This window comes from Sus scrofa, chromosome 11 (genome assembly GCF_054392235.1).
Source record: "Sus scrofa isolate SSC_HxYL_T2T_F1_AM1 chromosome 11, Sscrofa_HxYL_maternal_Yorkshire_Landrace_v2.0, whole genome shotgun sequence".
Taxonomy (NCBI): Eukaryota; Metazoa; Chordata; class Mammalia; order Artiodactyla; family Suidae; genus Sus; species Sus scrofa.
The window spans coordinates 65,861,343-65,888,050 of record NC_139393.1 but is presented as its reverse complement, the minus strand read 5'-3'; the positions used below and the strand labels follow the sequence as shown (position 1 = coordinate 65,888,050).

Genomic DNA, 26,708 nt, shown 5'->3' with positions numbered 1-26,708 from the left:
CTGTAATATCTCGTTCATTGGAGAGAGCCCTCTTTAAAAATTCAATCACACATCTTCTCACCCTAGAAACACATCAATACCCACTAAACTGCAGGAATTTTCTTTATTTCTTCCAAAGTTCAAATGACTTAGTGATATATTATATATAATTTATTATTATTTATTATTTGTTGTCTCTCTCCTTAAATAGAATTAAAATACCACAGGGCAAGAAAATGTCTGTTTTGTTTACTGATGAGCCCCAACTACTTAAAATTGTCTGATATATAACAGATACTCGACAAAAAACTTTTGTTAAATGACTACTTAGGTTCAAACTGGTTTATTTGTATATATGCAATGGTACTTTAAGGTCTGGTTATTTTTACCCTTTATTATTCTAAGGACCATTTCAAAATTCTTGTATTTCAGATGAGAAGAACACAGGATAATTAGAGGAGAATAGAAAGAAAAAAATCTGATTAGATATTTCAAAAATAGTACCTGATAATAAAATTAAAGTAACTAAAATTATTCACCAAGGATGTGGAATGATGACTTAAATCAATATTTGGGCCCAGGAAGGAAATTAGCGAAGTACAACTTACTTCCAAAGTTGATCTTTAACCTCCAAAGTTACATTTCTAGTTCTTTTCAATTATAGTTACATTCAGTACATATGCAGTACTTTCAATAATTTGTGTTTATTTCAATTTTAATACACTAACAGAAATAAAATTGAGAAAGCTAATCTGCACCAAAATTCATATTTTAAAATGTCAACAGAATATTCTTTTGTTTTTCAAACTCTGTGGCAACTAGCCTCACCTGTGCTACTACAATTATCACTAAAGCAAGCAACAACCACAAAACGAATTGTATAAGACACAAAGCACTGCATCCCATTTATTTCACATGACCTTCAAAATAAACTATAGGTCTGTTAGAGTGGATGTGACAGTTACTGATACGGCAGTTTATAGAAAAAAGAAACAGTACATGTTGTTTAAAGGCCTATGGCAAGCTCACATGTTTATGACGTGCTGAAACTAAGACACAAACCACTCCTTTGTATTTGACAAGCTGCACACTGAATTACACTATTCATTAAGGTGAAAACATTTTTTATTATAGTTCTGTTTTTTTTTCTTTTCTATAAAAGTCAAAAACACAAGTTGTTTATTATCTAAAACATAATTGAGCAAAACGCGAATGTTAAGATTGGTGGAAGGAAAGTCTAATTGTGCTGTATTAATATCCATTTTGATGTTGATTTTTAAATTTATAATCCACATAATATCCCTTTAGTTTCTAATTTTAGGTTCAGAAAAAAATCTGTCTGTAAATTCTCACATACGGCACATCCTACATGTATCAACTCTCATCCATCTCCACTCCCAGAGGAACAGAACAAGTGACCCACAGCTCACAAGGCCTCCTCCATGAGCCTCCTAACTCCTTCACTTTCTCCACTACAAACCCTAGAATAGTGTCTTCTAGGGAGGATTTCCCAGGAACCTATATCTGAGAAATCTAGAGAAAGGGAATTCCTTAGGAAACAATGATTTTTTAAGTTTAGAGGTTACATGATAAATCTGTGTTTAGAAGTAGCAAAATTACATAGGCCCTTTAGGGTGTGAAACACAGCCAAAGTGAATACAACTCTCATGAAATTTGAAAATTTTACGACGTTCCCCTATTCGTACAACACTGTATAAACAAACCAGGAGATTTAACTTGGGTAAGTCCCAATGCTTAACTTTCTAAAAGCCAGCTCCAATTTGGTCTGCTTTAGCATTCTGGGGGCAGCAGAACAACAGAGCATTAAAGGGGATATGTTGTAAAACATTAGTGTCATAGGAAAAGTCTTATAATTTTCATGCTCATGGGTCAGGCTGTGTTCCCCACATGGCTGACTGGCCTGATAGGGGAGGGAGGAAGGGAGGGACCTGGCTGAGGGAGGAAGTTGTGGGAGGGGGGACATACCAGGACTGGTGCTGACCAGCTGGTGGGCTGAGCTAGGTCCTCGTGCTAATAAGCTATAGGGAGAACCCCAAATGGTGCTTATCAGCACCAGTAGCCCTTGTGGTAGCTGAGCTTCCTAAAAAGGCTGCCACCAGAGTCTATATCCCCAGGTTGAGGCCTCCTGCATCTCTGAGAGCCACTTCAAGTTCAACAGGTGGGTCTGACCCAGGTTTCTTTCAAAGTACGTCTTCTTCCCTGGGTCTCAGAGCATGTGAGACTGTGTATGCTCCCTTCAGCAGCAGAGTTTCAGTCTCCCAGTCTCCCACAGCCCTCCAGAAAGCAAGTCCCACTGGCCTTCAAAGTCAGTTGTCCTGGGGGCTCGTCCTCCTGGTGCAGGACCTTCGGGAACCAAATGTAGGACCTGGATTCCTTACTCCTTGATGAGAACCTCTGCAATTGTGATTACCCTCAAATTTGTGGGTCAGGGTTGGGGGCTTGATTATACCTCTTCTCCACTCCTCCCATGCATCCCATTGTGGTTCCTTCTTTATACAGTTAGTTTTCAGGTTGTTCTCAACAAATGTTGTTTTGAAAATAGTTGTAATTTTGGTGGCCTTTGAGAGGAGATGAGCTCAGGGTCTTCCTCCTCCACCATTTTGGCCACTCCCCACTAACTGAGAGAAAATGTGATTCTTTAAAAACAGACAAAAACAAAGCTAAGAATAAATGAGAAAATTAAGACGTGAGTTAAATTGTATTTCTAATGATTAAAGATCTATATTACGATCAATATCTAGTCAATATCACAAATAAGGATTCAGTTATTTTAAAAACTGTCCAAAATTAGAATTTCTCTATCAAACAAGGAGTTTCTTTCTCTCTTTCTTTCCTTCCTTCCTTCCTTTTCTTTCTTTATTGCTTTTTAGGGCCACACCTGTGGCATATGGAGGTTCTCAGGCTAGGGGTTAAATCAGAGCTGTAGCTGCCAGTGCACACCACAGCCACAGCAACCACAACTGGGGATCGGAGCCGTGTCTATGAATGCACTACAGCTCGTGGCAATGCCAGATCCTTAACCCACTGAGTGAGGCCATGGAATAAACCTGAGTCTTCATGGACACTAGTCAGATTTGCTTCCTCTGAGCCATGACAGGAACTCCCAAGAAGTTATTTTAAATATTGTCTTGGGGTTTTTATGATCTCCCAATGCCTCAAGTAGCTACAAACAAGCCCTCCTTGAGTTTTATCACCCCTCTTTTTATTTAAAGAGACAGATTGCCTTTGACAGCTTCAGGTGAGTATAAATGAAGTGATTTATAAGATACTTAATATTCTCTAGCATAACATTTTAAGAATATAGCCTTAAAAATTCAGTGTGTAAACCATGCTAACTTTCTTGTTATATTGAATAAAATCCCTATAATTCTAGCATATATTATAGTCAGTGCATATCTTATATTGTGAGAAACTATGATATTCAATGAAATAATCAAGATAATTTCATAAATATACTTTTAATAATGCAAGTGGTAAATTTTATAGTACTTATAGTAGTCTGTTTACAAATTGTAATGAACTCCAAAATAAATTAAATAATGTTCAATCTTCTAAATGTTCATCTTAAAAGCAAAAGTTGGAGTTCTTGTCACAGCGCAGCAGAAATGAATCTGACTAGGAACCATGAGGTTGTGGGTGCCATCCCTGGCCTCACTCAGTGGGTTAAGGATCCGGCACTGCCATGAACTGTGGTGTAGGTCCCAGATGCAGCTCAGATCTGGTGTTAGTGTTGCTGTGGTGTATGCTATAAGCTGTAGCTCCGATTCAACCCCTAGCCTGGGAACCTATATATGCCGTGGGTTTGGCCCTAAAAAGACACACACACACACACACACAAAAGCAAAAGTTTTTTATGGGAGTAGACATTCACTTTAGACAATAAATGTAATTTCAACTTGGAGAAAGCAATAAACGGATAAAATAAACTTCAGAAATAAATCTGGGTTTTAATAGACATTGGGGGAGTTCCCATCGTGGCTCAGTGGTTAACAATTCCATCTAGGAACCATGAGGTTGTGGGTTCAATCTCTGGCCTTGTTCTGTGGTTAAGGATCCAGCATTGCCGTGAGCTGTGGTGTAGGTTGCAGACGTGTCTCGGATTCCACGTTCCTGTGGCTGTGGCTCTGGTGCAGGCTGGTGGTTACAGCTCCAATCAGACCCCTAGCCTGGGAATCTCCATATGCTGTGGGTGCAGCCATAGAAAAGACAAAAGAAAAAAAAGAAAAGTCATTGGGGAAATCCAAGACTTCTATTTCATATTTTAATAATCAATAAAAATTTTACAAAAACAAGTCCTAATAATCTATATAATAATAACCATTGAATCTAGAGTTATTTTAAAGTGCAAAATGCTTACATAAATATAACTCTTGTAAAGTAAAATTAATTTTTCTGTATAACATGCTGCGTATTTTAAAATATACTTGTCTTCTTTAAAATTATTTGCCTAAAAAACTATTTATTGTGTACATAAACTATTCATTTTCTTTTTTTGTATAGACACACACATAAAATATATCACTTCACCTAAAAATTGAAGCTGTCTTTAAAGGGATAAGAGTATAAGCAGAGATGCCCACTTACTAACCTAATGCAGCAGAAATGAAATTCTTGACTAATTACTGTTCTAGGAGATGAACAGGCAAAGCCTGGGGAAGAATGGATAAAGAAAGTGAAGTATGTTAAAGTGAAAAATGTGGTCCCAGATTCCAGCTGAGTGAGATTGTTGGATTATAAGTAGTGACTGAAATACACTAAAGCAGAGAAATTATGAAGAAAGTTTATCAAAGACATTGTGACATTTAGATGGCATAACTAATACATGATGCATAAATTTATTATCCCAGTTTCTCTAGATAAGGAGTCCAGACCTAGATGCCTACAGGTTAGCTGGGCACACTATTCAGGGTCTCATCAAGTTGAAATCAAGACATCACCAAGGACTAATATCTCCTCTAAGGCTCAGCGTCCTCGTCCAGTCACTAGATATTGACAGAATTAATTTCTTTGCCATCCTATGACTCAGGTCCCCTCCTAGAGGCCACCCTCAGGTCCTTGCCATATAGCCCCCTTTTCCAACAACATTGATGGTTTCGACATGGGAGATGTGGAAGAATATGGGGTAATAGGGAAAGCAGAATAGATATGTTGGTTTTCTAGAACATTTAGCTCTGAAAATAATGAAAAAATAATGGTACTCATGTACAAGGGCAACTGTTAGAAAGATTAGAAAATTCAAACCGCTGATGGGGAAAATTAGACAAATAAAATTCACAAAAGGTAGAGGAAATCAATAAGATTGTTCAGAAAAGAGAAACTGTAAAAGGAAATCCACCAAATTAAGTAAAAAATGTGTGTCAGAAATACTGTAAATCTAAAAGAAATAGCACAGAAAAAAAAGTGAATATTTCCTATCCCTCTTCCAATATTCAGAAGTCTTTGGATTACATAAAAACTGGTAAGATTGAAGTTGAATGAGAATCTATTCTAGTTGAATGAGAATTAAGAAATGAGACTTATTATATAGTAGAAACCACAGCAAAGAGCTCAAAAGATGAAACATCCCAATGTACAATTATGGAAAATTTGTAACGTGAAAAAAACTAAGGAAAGTGATATTGCATCACTAAGGGAGCTACACTAGGGGAGAGAACCAGTCTTTCTAGAGGGACTCTGGAGCTTAAAAAAGCCGAACATAAAGAGCAAGTGAGAAAGTGGAGCTCAGCAAGTCGTGGATAGCTACTGCACGTGTGTCCTGCCACATCTGTCTTCTGTGCCTGGGTAGGCGGTGAGCCTGCATTGCAATCTGGCTGACCTCCCAACTCCATCCTTTTATTCCCTCCATCCTTTTATTCCCTCCGTCCTTTTACTAGAGTTATTTCCTCCCCAATAAATCCTTTGAACATCTGATTCTGTCTCGGCCTCTGCTTCTCAGAGGACCTGAACTAACACATAGGATAATCCCTAAGGTGGTGACAATTCAAAAGAATCAGAAGGAATGTCACAGTCAAAAAAGCATAAGTGGTGAAGAGATTTTGAGTAGAGGAAACAGCATTGTGCAAATGCCATCCTGGCTTATAGGCAGTTAGAAGCAGTGGGGGAAATATTAAATTAAAGAAATGGGCAGGTGTAAGAGGAAACAAGGGTCGTGTCAATAAAGCAGGTTAGATTTTTTTTTTTCCCTAAATGCACTAAGTCCTTGAAAGTGCAATAAGTTCTTTATGTCTTGACAGGATGGTCACATTGAAGAATGAACTAAATAACTTTTAAAGCATAGTCCAGTTAGGTAATCTTAATTATTGATAGTATTTACATATAGAATGAATGATTAGGTACAAAGTCTATACATTTTAGCAAGTTTCTAAGTTCTTAAAAACAATGTCCAGTCAAAAACTGCTGTCACAAACAAGAACTACTTCAAAAAATACCATGAGGAAAATGTCCTTATTTAAGTAGCATCACAATGATTTTATTATAGATTAATTTGGAATATGTAACAAATAATTTAGAACTTATTTACTATATTTAATGGTACAAAGGAGGATTTGAATCAGTTTATATGTACCCAATAAGAAAGTTATAATATATACAGTGTTCAGTCATTAAAATAGCAAAATGTTGTGGACTCTATCCAAGTGTATCTCAGACGCAAAAGACAGAATACATAGATATGAGACATGCAAGCAAAAAATGTTATTCAATACTTAGAAGTAATATTAAATAAATAAATGCAATGGTTCAGGAGGTTATGTTTGAGATATTCAAGATTCTGGATATGGTTAAAATAAAAAAAAATCAAAACAACATCATAAATATTTATCCCTCCCACTAATGATTATTTCTTAAATGGAAGATACAAATAAAATATAACAAAACATCTCATATTTTTTAGAGACATTATTAGGCTTCATCTTTTGAGATAGTTTTCACCTCTCACTTTCCTGAAGGCAAACCCACAGACTCAACTGGAGAGTTCAAATTCCAATCATTTGGGTTCTGGCCTCAAAAATAGCTTTCTATCCTTGCTCCTTTGAAATCTATTCTTCATAGAAAATCAAAGAACACATTTTAAATATTTAAGCCATATTAAATTCTGCTTAAAATGTTCCAAGAACGTCCCATGACACTTAGAAGAAAATAGAAACACTTTATCTGTTTGCAAAACCCCAAATAATGTGGCTCCTAACTTACCAATCTATGGTTTTATTGGTTGTCTTTAATCACTCTGCTCCAGATATTTAGACTTTCTCCTCTTCAGAAGGATCATATTCTTTTATCATGACACTGTTTTCCTTTACCAGAATACTCCCCTTAAAATCATTCAGATCTCTGCTCAAAATGTCATTTCCTGAGATAGCCTTATCTATCAGTTACCTGTGTTTTGCAAGATGATGTACAATAAATCCAGGACTCAGAGACTTAAAAAGTATTTATTTAGCTCCTAAATCTATAGATCACTTCATTACTTGGGATTCAGCTGAATGGTTCTCCATTTCTTATTTGGGCTTAGTCACATATTTATATTGATAAGCTAACTTTCATCTAGACCTGTAGGGACAATTGGGCCACATATCTTTCATCTTCCAGGCAGGTTAGTCTAATCATATCTTCATGGTGGGAGCTGAGGTTGAAAAACTTAAGTGAAAGTTTTTGCACTTAAAAATGATCTCAGCACATGTCACATGTGCTGAGATCAATTAGCCAATCAAGTTTTTGCACATGTCACATGTGCTGAGATCAATTAGCCAAACTCAGAATCTAACAGGGGAGGAATTAGATTCCACCACTCTAGTGAGATGACCTGCAACATAACATATGAAAGGATGTGGATACAGGGAGAAATGAAAACTGGGTCCCACCAATGAAAACAATCTACCATAATCTGACCTCTGGCCACAATTATCCTCATTCCTTTTACATGCAAAAAACAAAACAAAGAAACAAACAAACAAAAAACCCCAAAACTACTCATCCCTAGCAAACCAACAACACTCCATTTAATTTGATCAACATCAAGTTCAAATGAGTCTCCTCTTACTCAGGGGAACTATGAACCAAAGTGACATCTCCTGTCAATGAACCCAAAGGATACAAAGGCAAGAGACATGCAGAATAACCACAATGGCCATTTTCATTCTAATTAGAAATGAATAATGAGATATAGAACTTGTCCATAGCAAATTTTAAATCCTGCCAGGTTAGTGTTGCCTGAGTGCCTGCTCTGGAAGTGGGATGTATCCTTTCAATAGACATTGATTCTATTTCATAGCAGTGGCCCCTCAGTCCTTTTTCCTCCATTTATCTTGACATTACCTCCTTGGACATCATTTGTTTTCCACTAAACTCCTTGGGCACTTCTATAAAAGCCATTGGAAAATATTGCAAAATTTTCTCAGCATGTTTCCCAGTAAAAATTTGGAAGCTCCAGGATCTGCTTTATAATAATTTAAGTAGACTCAGTTCTTTTTAGCTCAGACTGTGAAAACATTTTTCATTATTATCATCTGTAAAACTCTTTTACTATCACTGATTATAATCCAACTCATACAATGGAAGCCATCCTCATAATTACTTTTGCACTCTGCTTCCCTCTCTGGTGTTATTTTCTACTATTTTGAGGTGAGGCCTCTGTGTGCTATGAACTAGAGCTTCCTAGAAGTTCTTTTGAAAGAGCTGAACATGTCTAGAAGGCACTACCTTAATTTTTTAAAAGGCCTTGACCAAAGGTTTCACAATCATAGAGTTGTGAGATTTGTACTCTGAGGCCATATTTTATTTAGAGTAGTACACTGGCAGAATAAAACAATGTCATTTCTCTAACCTTTCAAGTTCTGGCCCTTCAAAGTGCAGACAATTTTTTTTTTTGTCTTTTTGAGCATATCTCTTTCTTGCACTATTTTGTACTATTCAGTTAAAAGAAATTAGCTTCTAATAGTCTGGAGAAATTTTTGTCCAAATCCAAGTTTATTATGTATATTTTTCATCTCTTTAGTTATAGAAGGATATGATTTTAGGAAATAATCCACTACTGCCTAGCACAGGTTCTACTACCTGTGTGTTTTTGCCACACCAAGCTTCTATCACCAGGTACATGGGATTTTTTTCCCACATAAACCATTACTCAACTCTCCAGACACCAAATGGGCATCCTACAAGTTAATTCAGTTCTGACACTAACTATCTGGAATCTGTGCAGACCCCATAAGTTAAGGACTCAGTCTGACAAGATTGCCCCCATTTCAGATAACAATTTTGACTTCCCACCAATTGTGACAGCTTGTTAGCATCTGCCCAATTTTATTTCCTCAGTATGCAATTCTGCAATTCTGAACTGACTGGGTTTGGTTCTTAGAGTTGTTTATTGACATTGAGCCTTCGGTTCCAGATGTTTCATTGGTTCTGGACTACTGTGGGAATTTAGTTCTCATATGAAGACCTTGTGGAATTATTATCTCTAAGTGTGAGGTCATAATGACTTTCAGTTGCCATGTGTGCCATGCCCTGCACTGTCTGAGGTCAAATGTAATATAAAGACCATAGGGACCAATGTGTGTGGTTAGAAAGAATGTCCATCACAGTAGAACTAGAGGAGGAACAATAATAATGATAAAGTATATAAGAAATAGGATGATGCTTGTTTCAAGGCAGTGTACAATTATGATCTAAGAGGCCATTAAATCTGTCAGCAATTGATGAATCTAAAGGTTGTTTAGGTTCCTACTCAGTGGTGCAAGAGTCTTTACCTTTGTCAAAATTTCACTATAGATATTACAGAATAAGTAAATAAACAAAGGAATCAAGAAAATTAACAGTCATCTCAGAGACTTCCAAATGGACAAGAAGCAAAATGACCCACAACACTTTAATTTTATAAAATGTGGCACAGAAATTTAAACTCACTGGAAAATGGCATGGTTAAACCACTTAGAATAAGATGAAATGGATCAGGTTAAAGCCTTTTAAGGTGATCAAGAGATGTTTCTAGATAAAACCTTCAGAAGAAACAAGAGACATATTTTGGAAAAAAGGAATCATGGCAATAGACATTTTATGTAATGGAGCATTATGCATTGTATAAATAATCAGTTGTTTTACCTAAATAATTCAAGGGGAAATTAAAAAAAAAACAATAGGAGAAAAAAATCAGATTCCTCTTAAATATTGATAAAAAGTAAAAAAAAGTGAGAGGTGGGGATTTATTGACTAGCCAGAATGTAACCTAATTTATATAAGAAAAATTTAAAAATCCACACTGCCTATGGTCTCTGGAGAGAAAGAGAAAAATAAATGAGAAGAAAAAAAAATTAGAGTTGTTAATTGATTTGCATTCATCAGAAGCATTATATTGAATGAAAGAAGTTAGACACTGAAAGATACAGAATATGTCATTCCACTTATATAAAGTTAAAATATACAAGCAATATTAATCTATTGTGTTAGAAGTTATTATGAATGTTTTTTCCTGGCTAGTATGTATTAAAGAGAAGCAATATAAAAGAACTTTTGAAAGTTAGTTATTATTCCCTTTATTGACATTGTTGCTGGTTTCCTTTGTTAGATTCAACTTAGATGTCTGCTGTTGACCTTTTTTTTTTTTTTTTGTCTTTTTTTAGGGCCACACCTGCAGCACATGGACGTTCCCAGACTAGGGGTTGAATCAGAGCTGCAACAGTTGGCCTATGCCACAAGTGTAGCAATGAGGGTTCCAAGCCGCCTCTGCGACCTACACCACAGTGCACGGCAATGCTGGATCCCCAACCCACTGAGCCAGGCCAGGGATCGAACCCGCATACTTGTGGATCCCAGTCTGGTTTGTTAATGGCTGTGCCACGAAGGGAACTCCTGCTGTTGACTTCTGTACTATTCCATAAGTATACAATGCTTCTGGAAATATATTCATTACACATTTTCCCAGAAGTTACCATTTCACACCTACAGTTTGTAAAAATTAAAAGTGTGATGTAGAGAACATAACCACCGCCCTGGCCAAGTTCGGAGACCTCTAGCTGTGTCCCCCAACAAAGATGAACCATTAGACACCTATGCACAATCAAAACAGCTCTGGGAGAGCACAGGAGTCCACTTGAGGAACCTCAACGATACAGTGGGGGAAGAAAAACACACCTGAGAACAACCACATGAAAAAAGGAAGGATGAACAGCTTCGTCGTTACCTGTATCATCCCATCCCTGGGTCAAAACTGCACAGCACCAGCAAGGAACTTCTCTGCTCCAAAGAGGTCCTCTCTCAGGAAAGAGAGGGCAGGAGGACCACACAGCTGTCCTAGCCTTTTGGGGTACTGCATGAAGGACCCACTTTGGTTTCACACCGTTCAGAGAACTGCAATGCCAAAGACATAGAGACAGATAAGAATGAGGCAGAAAGGCAAGGGATACCACTAGCAGCCACACAGTGGGAGTAATGGTTCATTCCCGTTTGATGAGTAAGAAGAAGTTTTGTGAGTTTAGGCAAACTGCCTAGAATACACAGTTCATTATGAAAGTGTAAAGACTTCAACCATGTTTAATCGGAATCAAACACCCATGCACATTACAATTAAGAAGTTATTAAAACAAACGTTATTTGGTAACCTTTTCTAACTTTGATCCCTGGCCTACAGAAATTACACTATTTTACCACTGAGGTCTTTGAGATGGGGAAAAATTAGCTAGGTTGTTGCAGTTCTTGTTTCCACTTTTCACAGGACAGAAATACTTTATTAGGTAAAAATATTAAAGAAATGAAAAATGTGATGAATTGTAATTTCATATCCTTCTATATATATATTTTAGTCTAGTTTAGCTGTCATCCTATAGGAAATAATGTGAAAAACCAAAGTTATCAAGATTACTTTCTAAACCAAGTACTTTTAATAAATGGAGCTTATAATTTATATATTTAAACAATACTTTCATGCTATTGGTATTCTAAAATGAATGAAATAAATCACTTAAGGAAGAAAATGTTGCACTACAAATATGGGGATTTAGTAAAAATTTAATTTGCAAAAATATTAACATGCTTTCCCTAATAAGTTCTAGTACACTCTGATCAAGTATCCTTCAAATTGCCTTTATATGTGATATAGAACTTTTAGAGTTATATAAAATATATTCCTAAGTAATTCATTATGGTTAAATGTGGGTACAATGTATGTTAAAAATTATCATATATATGATTATCATAGTCTGAGATGGTATTTTGTATAGCTACTAAAATTTATATAGAAAATATTTTAAAGGTAAAAGGAATATTTGTTTTACTTTTCCTTTTGTAATTTGAGATACCAGAAGATTGAAAGCATCATAATATTATGCCTTGCCTGTGTCTTTCAATAAATACTGCTTTTCTGTTCTGGAGATTACATTAGCAGTTTTTAAACAGGGAAGTTACAATTCCTCACATTTGCATTCCTTTAATATTTGCACAGCAAGCTTGATAAATTCTTAGTGTTGTCATTAGATCTTTGAATTACATATGTATTTGTATCCACACCTTCTTGTGTTCAAGTAGCTTTATTGCTTTTGATTATAATGTTTAATGTTCTCTAACCAGAAATATTTGTTCTGTGTATTGTTTTGAAAGATTGCATACAGAAAACCCGATATTCACAAAGACTAAGTAATACAAATCAATATTTAAAAGCTACTGACAGGAAATAAAGGAATTGGATACAAAAAATAGAACTATAATATCTCAGATTTTCTTTTAGTATAGTAATAAAAAATCTTATAGATGATATAGAACTGCTTAGAATTAGGAAAAGAAATTGGCATAGAAAACTGAGCATAACAAGTAGCTCTAAAGTTCATCGGCAGAGAGAATACAAATATACTAAATCAGGATTTTGTTTCATCTTTTCTGGATATTAAGAAACCTCTGTTGGAGTTCCTGTCATGGCTCAGTGGCTAATGAATCCGACTAGGAACCATGAGGTTGCAGGTTCGATCCCTGGCCTTGTTCAGTGGGTTAAGGATCTGGCATTGCCATGTGCTGTGGTGTAGGTTGCAGACGCAGCTTGGACACCGTGTTGCTACAGCTCCGATTCGACCCCTAGCCTGGGAACCTCTATATGCCGTGGGTCCGGCCCTAGAAAAGGCAAAAAGACAAAAAAAAGAAAAAAGAAAAAAAAAGAAACCTCTGTTTTAAATGGGCCTAGACTAGGAAACCTATGGAATGACATTCAACCTAAAATAATTTATCTTGTAAAATTCTATTCTCTTGAGCACACAAAATTTCTGAGCACTTTTTAGCAGTCTGCCCCCCTTGGACTTGGCATTTCACTGTCCAGGGGAACTTGTTATCATCTGCATGCATCACCAATTCAATGCACATTGCTCATTCAAGTTTACTTATAAAAATCCTAAATAAGACTGGCTTTATTTGTGTTAATAGGAAAGTCACACAAATATTCACAAACAGCAGGTAAGTCATAAATCATTTATATTTGATTTTAGAATTTATTATGTAAATTGCATTGTACAGTAGAATTATCATTCTAATACAATTTGCTTGGGATGTTATTTAAATTAGTTTGCATTCCCCTGCCATCCACAACCAAAAGTGAAATGAGTCAGCACACAGGTGTACTTAGGTGGGAAAAAAAAGCTGTTTGGAAATAAAAATGTGTTGCCTGAAAAATACAAAACAATAGATAATAGAGTAATGTTTACTCTGAGAAAGGTCTCATATCATTTATTTACTTAGTCACACAAAGTTTAGATAGAAGCGTAACATAGTAGTGTTTTTGGGTAGAATTTTTTTACAAAATTTTTGTCAATTTTATATCTCATAAATATCTCTGCCTCAGCACATCTCCAAAGGAATCAATCTCCTCATACTATTCTTAAATACATGTTCCACCCTAAATTCATTTTTTAACATTTTGGGTTTGTATATGCCCATAATATGTGCACTGAAATCCTGGGGCTCACTTGGTCACAAGAAAAAAAGAATATACCTAATCTTCAAATAGATCACAGTGAAAGTTAAAAGTTCAACTACACATTGATTAGAAAATAATGAAAACAGAAGATTAGAAAAAGAACATATGACAGACTACTTTTTACCCAGCAGAAAATTTTCAAATGTAATTTCTTTCTTTTTGCTATAACATACTAATAACTTAAAACTACAGAAACGTTAGCACTTCTCCCAAAACTTGCTGGATCTTCTCTCTTTCTACCATCTTCAAACCTCCCCACCCTATCACTACTGAGTATGTTTGCATCTAAAATATTAAACAAAATAATCAAATACCTCACTTTCCCATCACTGTCAATCATCTTTTAAGAATGGGCTCCGTATTAAAGTACTTATAAAATAACTGTGATTGCATGATTTTTTTCTCTGGCTTCTTTAGTGTACTTTCAGAATCTGGAGGGAAAGACCTGTGATTTACTCCCCCTGTATCTCCAGTAAGTAGCATTTACTGAAATCTAACACATAATCATTAAATATTTACTACAGAATAAATAACCCCCTTACTAAACAAATATTGCAAATGAATATAAATTCTAAATATCTCTGCTTCAATACAGATATCACAAATGTGCAAAATATTTGAAACAAAAGTCTATAAATAATAAATACAAAGGATCACTGAAGGTATAAACGAAGATGAACATCATGAAATATCAAAAATTACAAAGCAGAAGCCAGAATTTAAGTTTTCTTGAAATAATTTAGGCAATGATTAAAAACAAAACAACAAGCTTATATTATTTATTCAGCCTTATTTTTTCCATTTCTTTCATGTTGCTATGCAGACTTTGAGTCACAATTGCTAACAAGTTTTTCAAGTAATGGCAACAGACAGCCTGAAAAGAATTAAAGAAAGAATTGTGAAAGGTAAAGCAAGTAAGTATAGAGCAACAGAAACTTAGGAACTGTAGAAACTTTAGATTTAAATCACCACTTAAGCCTGCATTTTTACAATATTTTTAAGACTAAAAAGCTATAAAAATAATAAGAAATCTCTTGTCTAGATATTCTAGCCTTTACTGAATGTGGAATGTTGACATCTCCAACTATTCCTCTAGGACTTTGTCTCTCTTCAATTCTATCCATATTTGCTTCATATATATAGCAATGCTTATATATTTGGGGACTGTGTTGCTAGGTATACATACGTTTACAATTTTTATATCTTTCTGATGATTTGATCCTTTTACCAATATCTAATATTCTTGGACTCCTATAATAGTTTCTTACTTAAAGTTTATTTTGTTTGATATTAGTATACCAACTTAGCCCTCTTTTGGTTACTATCAGTAATGAAATACCTTTTTCCCTATTTTTTACTTTCCATCTATTTGTTTGGATCTAAAGTGACTCTTTTATAGAAAATATATCATTGGTTCAGCTTTATTTTCTTAATGCTTCTACAACATCTGCCTTTTGATTAGAAATTTGAATCCATTTACATATAAAATAATACTTTTGAGGAAGGACTTCTGCTATTTTGCTATTTGAGTTTGGTATGCTATGTCTTTGCTGTCACTCACATGCTCCATTCATGACTTAATTTGTATTTAGTTTAGCAGATTTTTTATATTGTTATTTTAATTTATTAATTTTGCATGTATTTTTTAGATATTTTCTTTGTGTTTATCATGTGGATTACATTTAACATTATAAATATGTAAGAATTTAATTTGAATTGACATGATCTTGACTTCAATAGCATACAAAAGTTCAAATTTTATACAAATCTGCTCACTTTTATGCTATTATTTTCACAATACATCTTTTCTGCATGTGTGCACCTGTCTAAATCATGTAGGAAATAAAACTTAAGAGTTATAAACCAAAAATATAGTAAAATAGGTTTTTTATTTGACCATGGAGTTACCTTACAATATATATTTATAGCTTCACATGACTGATTTCCTGATTAGTGCCCTTCTATTTCAACCTGATAACATTATTTTGCATTTATTTTAGACAAGTCTGTGATAATGAAATTCTTCAGTTTACGTTTATATATAAATGTCAGGGAGACCCAGATTGATTAGAAAAGACTTAAATATTAATTTGCAAATAAGCGTGTCTTGGACTTTCCAAAACGGTGACCAGGGTTCACACTGGGTATAGAGGCTACTACTTATTTAAGATGCCATTACAATAAAGAAAGAAGTCAAGGTCAATTAAAAAGGGCAAAAATCAGGGGAGTTCCTGTTGTGGCTCAGTGGGTTAAGAACCCGACTAGTATCCATGAGGACATGGGTTTGATCCCTGCCCTCACTCAGTGTGTTAAGGATCTGGCATTGCTGCATGCTGTATCATAGGTCACAGACGCAGTTCAGATCCCACCTTGCTGTGGCTGTGGGAACTTCCATATGCCAAAGGTGAAGCCCTAACAAGGAAAAAAAAAAAAAAGCAAAAAAAAACCCAGAATCCTCTTGTGTGGTGCAGTGGATTAAGGAGCTAGTATCATGCAGCAGCTTGGGTCGCTGCTATGGTGTGGGTTCATCCTTGGCCTGGGAACTTCTATATGCCATGGATGTGGCCAAAAAAAAAAAAAAAAAATTGGTGAAAACTTATCCTATTTCCAAGTTCCTTTTCCTTGACCTGACATTTTCTTGGTTACTTAAAATATTTTACTGTTTTCCAGAGTTCTGACAATGTTGTTTCTGAATAGTTTCTTCTTCTTCTTCTTCTTTTTTTTTTTTGTCCATTCTACCTGTGGTGAAATGAATTGGAGCTGGATCTGCCTACTCCACAATTTTCCTAATGTCAGTCCAGTAATCCTTCATTTTATCTTCAAGTACAGATTTTTAACTTTGGAAGAGAGGCCATACAACTAAATACAAAATATTAGCATAGTTTTATAAAATAGATATTGAAAATGAAAGGAGTGTTTACTAAAGAGGAAGAGGTGGTTGGGCTTCACAAAGTGCAATGCTGCAGATTTTTATACAGTAAGAAAACTAGGTTTTCCAAATAATAAAAACATAAGTCCCGATTTCTCTTGACAACCCTGTCAGAAGCAATATATTTTAATTTAAATTGGAGGAATTCCTATTGTGGCTCAGCAGATTAATAACTCAACATAATGTCTGTGAGGATGCAGGTTCAGGTTCGCTCTCTGGCCTGGTTCAGAGGGTTAAAGATCCAACATTGCTCCAGACGAGGCTCAGATCCTTCATTGCTGTGGCTGTGGCTAGGTTGGTAGATGCAGATCTGATTCAACCTCTAGTCTGGGAACGTCCATATGCTGCAGGTGCGGTGTAAAAAAAAAAAAAAAAAGCAAAGGTATTACTTTCAATCCAAAGAAAATATGAAACTTACTAGGCAAATAAGGCATGAGATGGTCCTGCTATTATAGTTTGCACAAACGTATGGATGTTCTCTAAGATGCTTACAATATGAAGGTTTTTAATTTAATAAAGAAATTGGAGTTCCCGTCATGGCTCAGTGGTTAACGAATCCGACTAGGAACCATGAAGTTGTGGGTTCGATCCCTGGCCTTGCTCAGTGGGTTAAGGATCCGGCATTGCCATGAGCTGTGTTGTAGGCTGTAGACGCAACTCGGATCCCGTGTTGCTGTGGCTCTAGTGCAAGTTGGCAGCTACAGCTGCAATTAGACCCCTAGCCTGGGAACCTCCATATGTCCCAGGAGCGGCCCTAGAAATGGCAAAAAGACCAAAAAATAAAAATAAAAAAGAAAGAAAGAAAGAAAGAAATTAACATGTGCTTTAAATAAATGGGCTACTTAAGTAAATTGTTAAATATTATAAGTGAATCTTATTTACTTACAAATTTAGATAGATAGATATGAATGGGTTTGAATGAGTATCATACTTTTATTATCATCTATAACCTCACTGGTTAGGCAAAAAAAAAAAAATTAATTTCAAGTGCCTGGATAAAAACTAAAAATTTTTATACAGTTACATTTTTATACTGCATTTACTCATTATTCATTGTATTTAGAATATTTCATTTGAAACTTCGTTGCTGTTATTCTCTATAATGTGTAGGCAAGTAAACAGTCATTTTTAAAAGAGACCATGAGCAGCATGGAAAACAAACAAACAAACATATTCAAAAAATATATGGCAAATCTCTAAATCCCTAAAAAAGCAAATGGAATATTAATACAAGGGCATTTTAATGAAGAAGGTATTTCTCAGTAATTTTATTTAAAAATAGTGTTAAAATCTATTTAAAACTCAGTATCAACATATTCATGACTGACTTTGTCAGGAAGAACATTTCCTTTTTAATGTTATATAGTTTTCCTCTACTAAGTAAACATGAAGTTTACTTAACTTCTATACTTAATCTGTTCTGCTTCAGTTTTAATATATATTTATAAGGATAATTGTTTTTAATGTTTTTCCTCTAAGGGTAAATAAAAAATAATGTAATTCCAAAGAGAGGAAATTTGTCCTCCAAGCAAATTAATCTGCTTATGTAATAAAATTAATAATACATTTTACTTTGAATTACACAAATAGACTCATTTCCCAATTTCCCTTTTCTTAAATTATAAATGCTTTCCTCCATAAAAACAAATACTTAATACAGCTAAGTAGGAATTTCATTGCAAGTTGAAGAGCTTTCTATGGGTGGTCATTTTCCATTTATATCTGGGCGCAAGGTGACAAATGTTCTGTAATTGCTCCTGTATGCCATACAGATCACTAGATTAACATAACTACCAAGTACAAATTTTCATTACTTGAATTCTAGGTAAGATATACTAAGATTAATGGATAGATGACAAGTTAAAATAATTATTTTTCATTATTTTAATCTTTCATTTTCATTTTATTTGAAGTCCTAATTGTCACATATTCAATACATACCACTGTTCTTCTTTTTTTTTTTTTTTTTTTTTTTTTTGTCCTTTTTTGCTATTTCTTTGGGCCGCTCCCGCGGCATATGGAGGTTCCCAGGCTAGGGGTCCAATCGGAGCTGTAGCTGCCGGCCTACGCCAGAGCCACAGCAACGCAGGATCCGAGCCGCGTCTGCAACCTACACCACAGCTCACGGCAACGCCGGATCGTTAACCCACTGAGCAAGGGCAGGGATCGAACCCGCAACCTCATGGTTCCTAGTCGGATTCGTTAACCACTGCGCCATGACGGGAACTCCCCACTGTTCTTCTTAAGCAAAGTTGACCAACATTCCAAAATCACTGATAACAGATGAACAAGATAAAAACATCATCCTTCCCTTTTTAGGTAGTTTGCTTTCTGTGATAGGCAGGATTCTAAGGCGGTTCCCCTTATCTTTGTCCCTGAGTGTTACTCTTATGATTATGTAACCTTATATAGCAACAGAAAATTTATGATCTAATTCAAGATACTATTCAGTTGACTTTACAGTATGGAGACTACCTGGATGGACCTAATTAACTGTATCTGCTTTTTCAAAGCAGAGTTTTCTTTAGCTGGTGCAGCCGAGAATGTGAGACATTCAAATAATGAGGGAGATTTAACATGATGAAGGTTCCATCTTGCTGAGACGGAGGAAGCCACAAAATAGGGACCTAAGAGTGGTCTGGAGATGCTGAGAGCAGTTCTCAGCTGACAGGAAGAAGGAAAACAGGAATTCAGCCCTGAGTCCTAAGGAAATGAATTTTATGAATAACAGAAATATGCTTGAAAGCGGATCCTAAGCTGCAGATGAATATTGACTAGTTCTGGCCTTGGTTTAGCCTGAGCAGAAAACCCAAACATACCATTCCTGACTTCAGGTCTATAGACTATGAACTAATAAAAGAATATTTTTTTAAGCTGCTAAGATTATTATAACTTACTCTGCAGCAATAAAAAAGCAGTAAAATTTCAAAATGACCCCTTTATTTTTATCAAACCTATATATAGAGCATTTGATATTCCACCATATTTCCTTCACATATACTTTTTGTGATTTAACTTTGCAAATTTTTCCAATATCTAAATATTCACCTGCTATTATCAAGTATTTCTTCCTGGCATCCCCACATTTCTAAGAAACCTTGAAGTTCCCCTTTAAAGAACATGTTCCTCTGAAAGAGCAAGTTCCTTTTTCTCTACAATAGACAAGACAATCTAGGAAATCAGAGCAATCATTAGCACTATCGATAATTTTGCTGTCACAATGGGTCACAGCTGAAGACTATGTCAGGTCATGATCCAGCCAAAGCCACAACAGTTTGTCATCCTGATCCTCAAGATCATGTTTTCACTTTTATTTTTGGTAATTTGTATGCATTTGCTTATTCATTATTACACACACACACAGGCATACACATATACATGTTATGCCAGCTGTCTGAGTCCCAGATGGGCTTACCAATTTCAGCAGCATGTTTTGTGGGAATTAAGTATTTCTCACAAACACAAAGGATATTTTATTAAGCACACATTAGAAGGCCAGAGCTCCCTGATGCTGAGATCCCTCTTGGAGTGTTGGCATCTTTCCTTGCTATCAAACTAAGATTAGAGCCTTCTGAACCATATTTCCTTAATTTCAAATAACATCATGAAAAATGGGTGAGAGTTTTGGCTCACTCTCTACCAGAAGGTCCAGGGTATACCTGGGCATATTACTACACCAGGTTATACCTTACATTTGGATAGACAGATTTTTCCAAGCCAACACACACACACACACACACACACACACACACACACACACACACACAGCCCTTCACAACCACAGCTTTATCACATCCCCTTTGACATATTCTATTGCCATATTCCATGTAAAGGAATTTATAGGTCACACTCACAATCCAGGGAAGGTTATCATACTCTGGAATGGCCATTTAGGGTCATCACTGCCTACCATAATGATGAAAATGGCAATAAACTTGGCTCGTAGTGCTTTTACTGTCAGGAATTCTTAAATCACTCATCCATGTAGTCAACTAAATTTTATGAAGCAATTATTGGGCATGTTTCTAATTGTGGAAGATAGTGCAGTGAACAAAGTAGATCAACTTTCTGCACTCACAGAGTCTACATCCATCCTATTTGACAAGGTATAAGATAAATGCAGAGATGCCTGCCATGAAATCAGATAATAGAGAGCTGTGAAGAAAACTAAAAGAGTGTAAGTGATTAGAGAGTTATAGGGGTGATGTTATTCTAGACAAGAAGGACCGGAAATACCACTCTGGAGAGTAGTATTTCAGCACTGACTTGAAAGAAATAAAAGCTCACTGGCATAGAGCCAAACACATTCCTGGCAGAGGGGAGAGCAAGAAAGGTGGCAGGGCAGAAGTGTTGTTGGGAATAGTAGGGAGACCAGGAAATCTGGGCCAAGATGAGGAGAAGAAAAATTGAGGAGATGATGCCAAAAGTTCATTCAGAGACAGGATAATGAAAAATCATGGTGGGGTTCTTATTTATTTTGCCTGTGATGCAAACACCCGTATGTGAGTGTGTGTGTGTGTGTGTGTGTGTGTGTGTGTGTGTGTGTGAGATGTGTTGAACAGGGAAGAAAAAAAGGGAGAGATGCATTTGTTTCTGACCTTTTAATTGGAGAGTTGCATGAAAATAAAATTTAAGGAGCAAGAAAGGAATATAAAAACATTTTGGTATCACTGCAATATTTCAAGCAAGAGATTATAGCAATTGTTACCACGAAGACACTGAATAAAGGCAAAAATAATTTCTTGACTATCATCCACAAATGCATGGTCTTAATAATCAGGAGTTTCTAAAACATTCAACCATTTCCTCAGGACTGCTTGTGTTCCTCTGCCTTTCTACATCTTTGTTTACATGCCAGAATGCCACCACTTTTGTGCTAAGGTTGATCTCCGTAAAGACACCATTCATTCCTTCATCTGCCATGGATCAGTCTACCATCCTTTCCCAGATGACTGATAACACAATTGTAAGTAGCATAAATTTAGATAAGAGAGAATATATTAGTCAGGATTCAGGATTATAAATTTTCAACATTATATCCTTAATGAAGTAAATGAGAATGGAAAAACTTTTTTTGGAAATTTACAAAACAATACTGTATAATATTCACTAATAGAAAATGTCCAATTTATTGTGTACCTTGCTACAATTATTTACTTTTTAGATATGGCTCTTCAGCTCTTTTCTTCTTTGGAGAGTTTATAAATATTTAATGAGTTTTCAGCAGAGAACTATTTTTAGTTTTAATATTATTTTTACTTGCTAGCCGGCTAGTAAATCCAACTTTTCTCCTACAGTGAAATAATATAAATGAGATGAACTAAACAGTGGGATTTGGGCAGAAGGACAGTTTATCTAATTTTCAACAGATTTTCCAACAAGTATTGTTAAAATACTAAGTTTAGAATATAAAAAAAGCATTTTTTTGTGAAAATAGTTAATATATAATTTTTGACTCAATGGAACTTAAAACAATATGGGTTGTTTCCAAGGAAGCTCCCGACAATGCTCTTGTCAGCTAACCAGTAAAGCCCAGTCATGTAAGAGAATATTCCTGTATGGATGTTTCTAAAGGAAATACCAGTAACACAATTTAGAGAGTATTATGTTATAATGTGAACTCATGATGAATAAAACACTCAAACATGATCATCTCTGTGTGCACACATATGCCAACTGCTCATGTCGAACTTTGAGTATTTTGAGGAGATGCTTACAGAGGCTTTTATCCGGGCATCTAAAAACAGAAATCCATGTGTGCTTGATGTTTTTTACTGGAGAAATTCTACTTTTTACACTTTTTTTTTTTTTTCAGCTGTGCCTGTGGCATGAAGTTCCCGGGCCTGGGGTCAAACCTAAGACACAGCAGCGATGTTGAATCCTTAACCACTAGGCCACCAGGGAACTCCATACATTTTTGTCCATGGAATTACGCACTTTTCCACAATGCATTTAACAACAGTTGTTTTAGTTTTGGTAGAATGCCTGAATTTTGTAAAATACAAACTTGTATGAAATACATTTAAGCTATGAATTGCTTTTTGAATTCACATGACTTTCCCCAAATAGCACATTTCACTGTTTTTTTATTTTTCTGTACTTTTGGAATCCTGTGATGCTTCCTGTCCACATATATATACAAATATATACATACTAATACGTATATGCCTACATGTAAAATACATGTATTTCTTAATTTGAAGTTTACAGTTTAAAAACACAGATAAGGTTAACTGTCCCACAAAATCATATCTTATTTTGTATATTAATTTTTCACAACCAAGGAAAAGTAATATTGAATGAAAACATATGTTAATTCCAAAAAAGTTAATTTTATAGAATACAAATTAATACTTGAAAAAAGTCTTATCGTTTTTTTATTTAAATGATCATATCCATTGAAACTGGAAGAATTTTTATCTTGTAATTCAGAAGCTACACTTTTACTTGGCCTATAATTGTCCTTTTTTATCAAGTATGACAATATCCATCTTATAACCAGTATCCTTAGGCCACATTGAATGTGAGTACAGTATTTTAATTAAAATCTACTATCTTTGCAACTCATGCATTTGTCTCAGATTCTCTCTCTCTCTTTTTTCTCCTCTTCTGCTTTCCATTGTGTTAACTAACCACTTTTGAGAGGATTCTATCTTATTTCCTCTATTAACTTGCATGCATACATCTTGTTGTCAATTATTTTAATGATACCCTATGATTTACAAGATACATTTTTAATTATTCAGAGTTTATCTTCAAGTAACATTATACTACTTCACATGTAGTGTAAGGATATTACAACTATATATTCCCAATTCCTTCTTCCTATTCTTTGTGCTATTCTTATAATGTTCTCTTTTAAATACTGCATAAACACACAATACAGTACTGCCATTTTTTACTATTTTTAGTAAGTGAGAAAAATAATGAATTTCATTGTGCCATCATCTTTTCATTTCCAGTGTTTTATATGTCCAAATTCTGATAGGGTATTTCTGTAGATATCCCTTAATATTTTTTACAGAGTAGGTATTTTAGCAATTCTCACAGTTTTGGTTTTACCTGAGAAAGTCATTATTTTTCAGTCATTCACACCATGGTAGTTACTATTACAAAGTGACGCTAAAGTGAACATTTTTATACATGCCTCTACAGCATACATGGAATAATTTTCTCTAGCTTAGGGCCAAGGTGGAATTTCTAGGTCACAAAATATATACAACTTCAATTTTACTGATTATTTCTGAATTTCTATACAAAACGAGTTATGCCCACCAACAAATGTACTAATTTTATTTCACAGCCCTTATTTTTCCTATTCTATACTGTGAAGGGTCAGAATTTAGTTTGTGTATGATGTTTCTATCTCTTAAACATATATATATACAGATATATACATATATACATATGTATACACACATGTATATACATATGCACTTTGCCTTATTATGTTTATTTTTTTAAATGATATTTAAGACCTAATATAAAATAATTTAATTATTTAACTCTTTTGGAATCCTCTTAATATATAATTATGAAAAAATATAGACCTTAATAGACTGTGAAGGGTGAGATATTGACATATGAGCTCCATTATTATGCATGATATCCTCCTCTCCATTGCTTCTAAATTTCAGAAGCATAACTAAAGTAACTCAATAGGAGCTATAGAGTTTTCAGGGAAACAATTAAAAATTTTGTACTTTATTAACATCCCTATTTGGGGGCAATTTATAATTCTGGGTTTCTTAGTGAAGTTTTTAGTGTTGAAAGCTATCAGGAAGACAATGAATATATAGTGAATTTAGCTGAAATTATGTTACTATTAAGGGTAATATAAGTATATGGTAAAATGTCATGAGACATGTTTCTACAATATTTTCTTAGCCTCTTTGCTTCTATTTTCTATGCTGAAAACTCCATCCTGTCCTGCCTTACTTTATCCCATATTCCTGCTTGAAAAAAAGTCACAGTGCTGGTAAATGACTTAAGCTTAAGAACAAAGACCTAAAGGCATAAGTTATTCATGTGGTCAGCTGCATGAGGACATAATGCATTGGTCTAGGCACCTGTGCAGATAGGCATGCCATTTGCCCAGCATGCTAAGTCCTCTAAAGAATAAGAGGAAGATAAGCCTCATGGCCCCAAGGGGTTTATGGTGGGTCCTTAGCAGGATAAGCATTAGCAAGGAGAACCAAGGTGCAAACCTAGGCACGGGCATGCAGGGTTGCTGCAGACAGGCATGCAGTCTGCCAGAAGCACAATGGTGATTCTCTAGAATGCTATGCATAGATAGCTGATGCCAAGCTTCCTGAATGCTAACGACTGTTAAATGCCTAAAGGTCAGAATAAAGCTTAATCAGCTACCGGCTATGTGACTTTTAAAATAATTAAAAAAAAAAAACCAAACAAACAAACAAACAAAAAAAAACACCTATATTCTGCATCTATAGCTCCCTCTTCACTTGACTAATCCCAAAGAGCACAATAAAAATCAGTGTGGTTTCTTGAGGTGGGGATCTTGGTCCCTGAGACCTTGAGTTCCTCCCACCTGGCCCCGTTCACAGCTTTAATTAAGATAAAATGTCTTTGTGTCTTGTTTATGTTAACTTTTTTCCTTAAGTTTCTCAGCACCTGTTCTTCAGCCCTAATCTGCTGAGCTGGTCTCAGCAGTAGAAGATAATTGATTTTCCCAATCAATGATAAAAGTCTTACTTTCAATAAATGTATGATTAGAGAGTATATAGGATAAAAAACATATAATCTGCCTTTTTTGCAATTCTTTTCAAAATATAGAATTTAGGACAACAATTAATGACTCATCAGGAGTTCATAACCACTTATAATCTCAACTCCTGCAATAGCTGAAAAGACAACATAGAAAAATATTCTCTATGTTATCAGGAAAATATTGGCTATTTTTTATCAAGATTACTTTGCTGATATATATAAATTAGGTATCATTAAAGCACAAATAAAATGTTCATTTTATGTCCACTTTCATCTTTTTGAACACTGTTTAAAATGAATAGTAATTATTAAATTTGCAGAAAATACTAACAAGAATCAGAAGTGGTCATATAGAATACCTCAGATGAGGTGTAATATATAGCATTAAGAAAACAAAAGGTATTTAAACTTTTAAAAGTAATTAATAATTAATTTAGATGTACTCAAGTCATGTAGACTTAAAAACACACAATATGAGAGTTGTGAGTTTAAATTTTATTCAGAGTCTTTCTGAGGACTATAGCCTGGGAGACAGTCACTTAATAGTTCAGAGTTAGCTTCACAGGGGTAGGGAAGAAGCCAGTATAGATATGAATTTTTGGTTAGGAAATTCATGTGTCAAGCATAATCTTGGTAAAAGATTACTGCTAATCACGAGGAACAAATACCCCAAGTTAATGATTTTAGTGCTTTTCTATATATGTGATGATACAGGAATCTGGGGTCATTGAAATTCTTCTTGAGATGCTTATCTAACTATCTAGGGGCCCATTTATCCAAAGCACAGAATACCTAAATCTGTTTTTCACCCTGAATTTCTCTCAGGGTGTAAATACTGTCAGTGCAAAGTTGTTTGAAAAAATATATGAAATACGTTTCAGCCACAAATTGCTTTTTTGTTCACAGCTGTACCTGACATTTTGACATAGTTGTTATATAATGTTGTTAATGCTTAACTTTTAATAATTTTAATATAAACTGTTATAAAGTAGTTATCCTTAGTCTCACTCACTTTTCTTTTATTCTGACCTTCACTGACCTGCATATGGAAATTCATATGTCCATAGACTAAGATTCATAAACTAGAAAATACACAAAAGCAAA

The 26,708-nt window shown here is 34.9% G+C and overlaps 1 long non-coding RNA gene across 2 annotated transcripts in view; it reads right to left on the bottom strand.

Annotated features, from left to right (window-relative positions):
• Nucleotides 1-26,708, bottom strand: part of LOC102164643 (uncharacterized) — a 1,014,431-nt gene that overhangs the window by 338,007 nt on the left and 649,716 nt on the right. The window contains exon 5 of one of the 2 annotated variants that reach the window (XR_014820091.1): nt 11,174-11,340. The exons of the other annotated variant lie outside the window; for it this stretch is intronic. This is a non-coding gene — a long non-coding RNA (uncharacterized LOC102164643). The remainder of the gene's footprint in view (nt 1-11,173; nt 11,341-26,708) is intronic. 2 annotated transcript variants of the gene reach the window in all.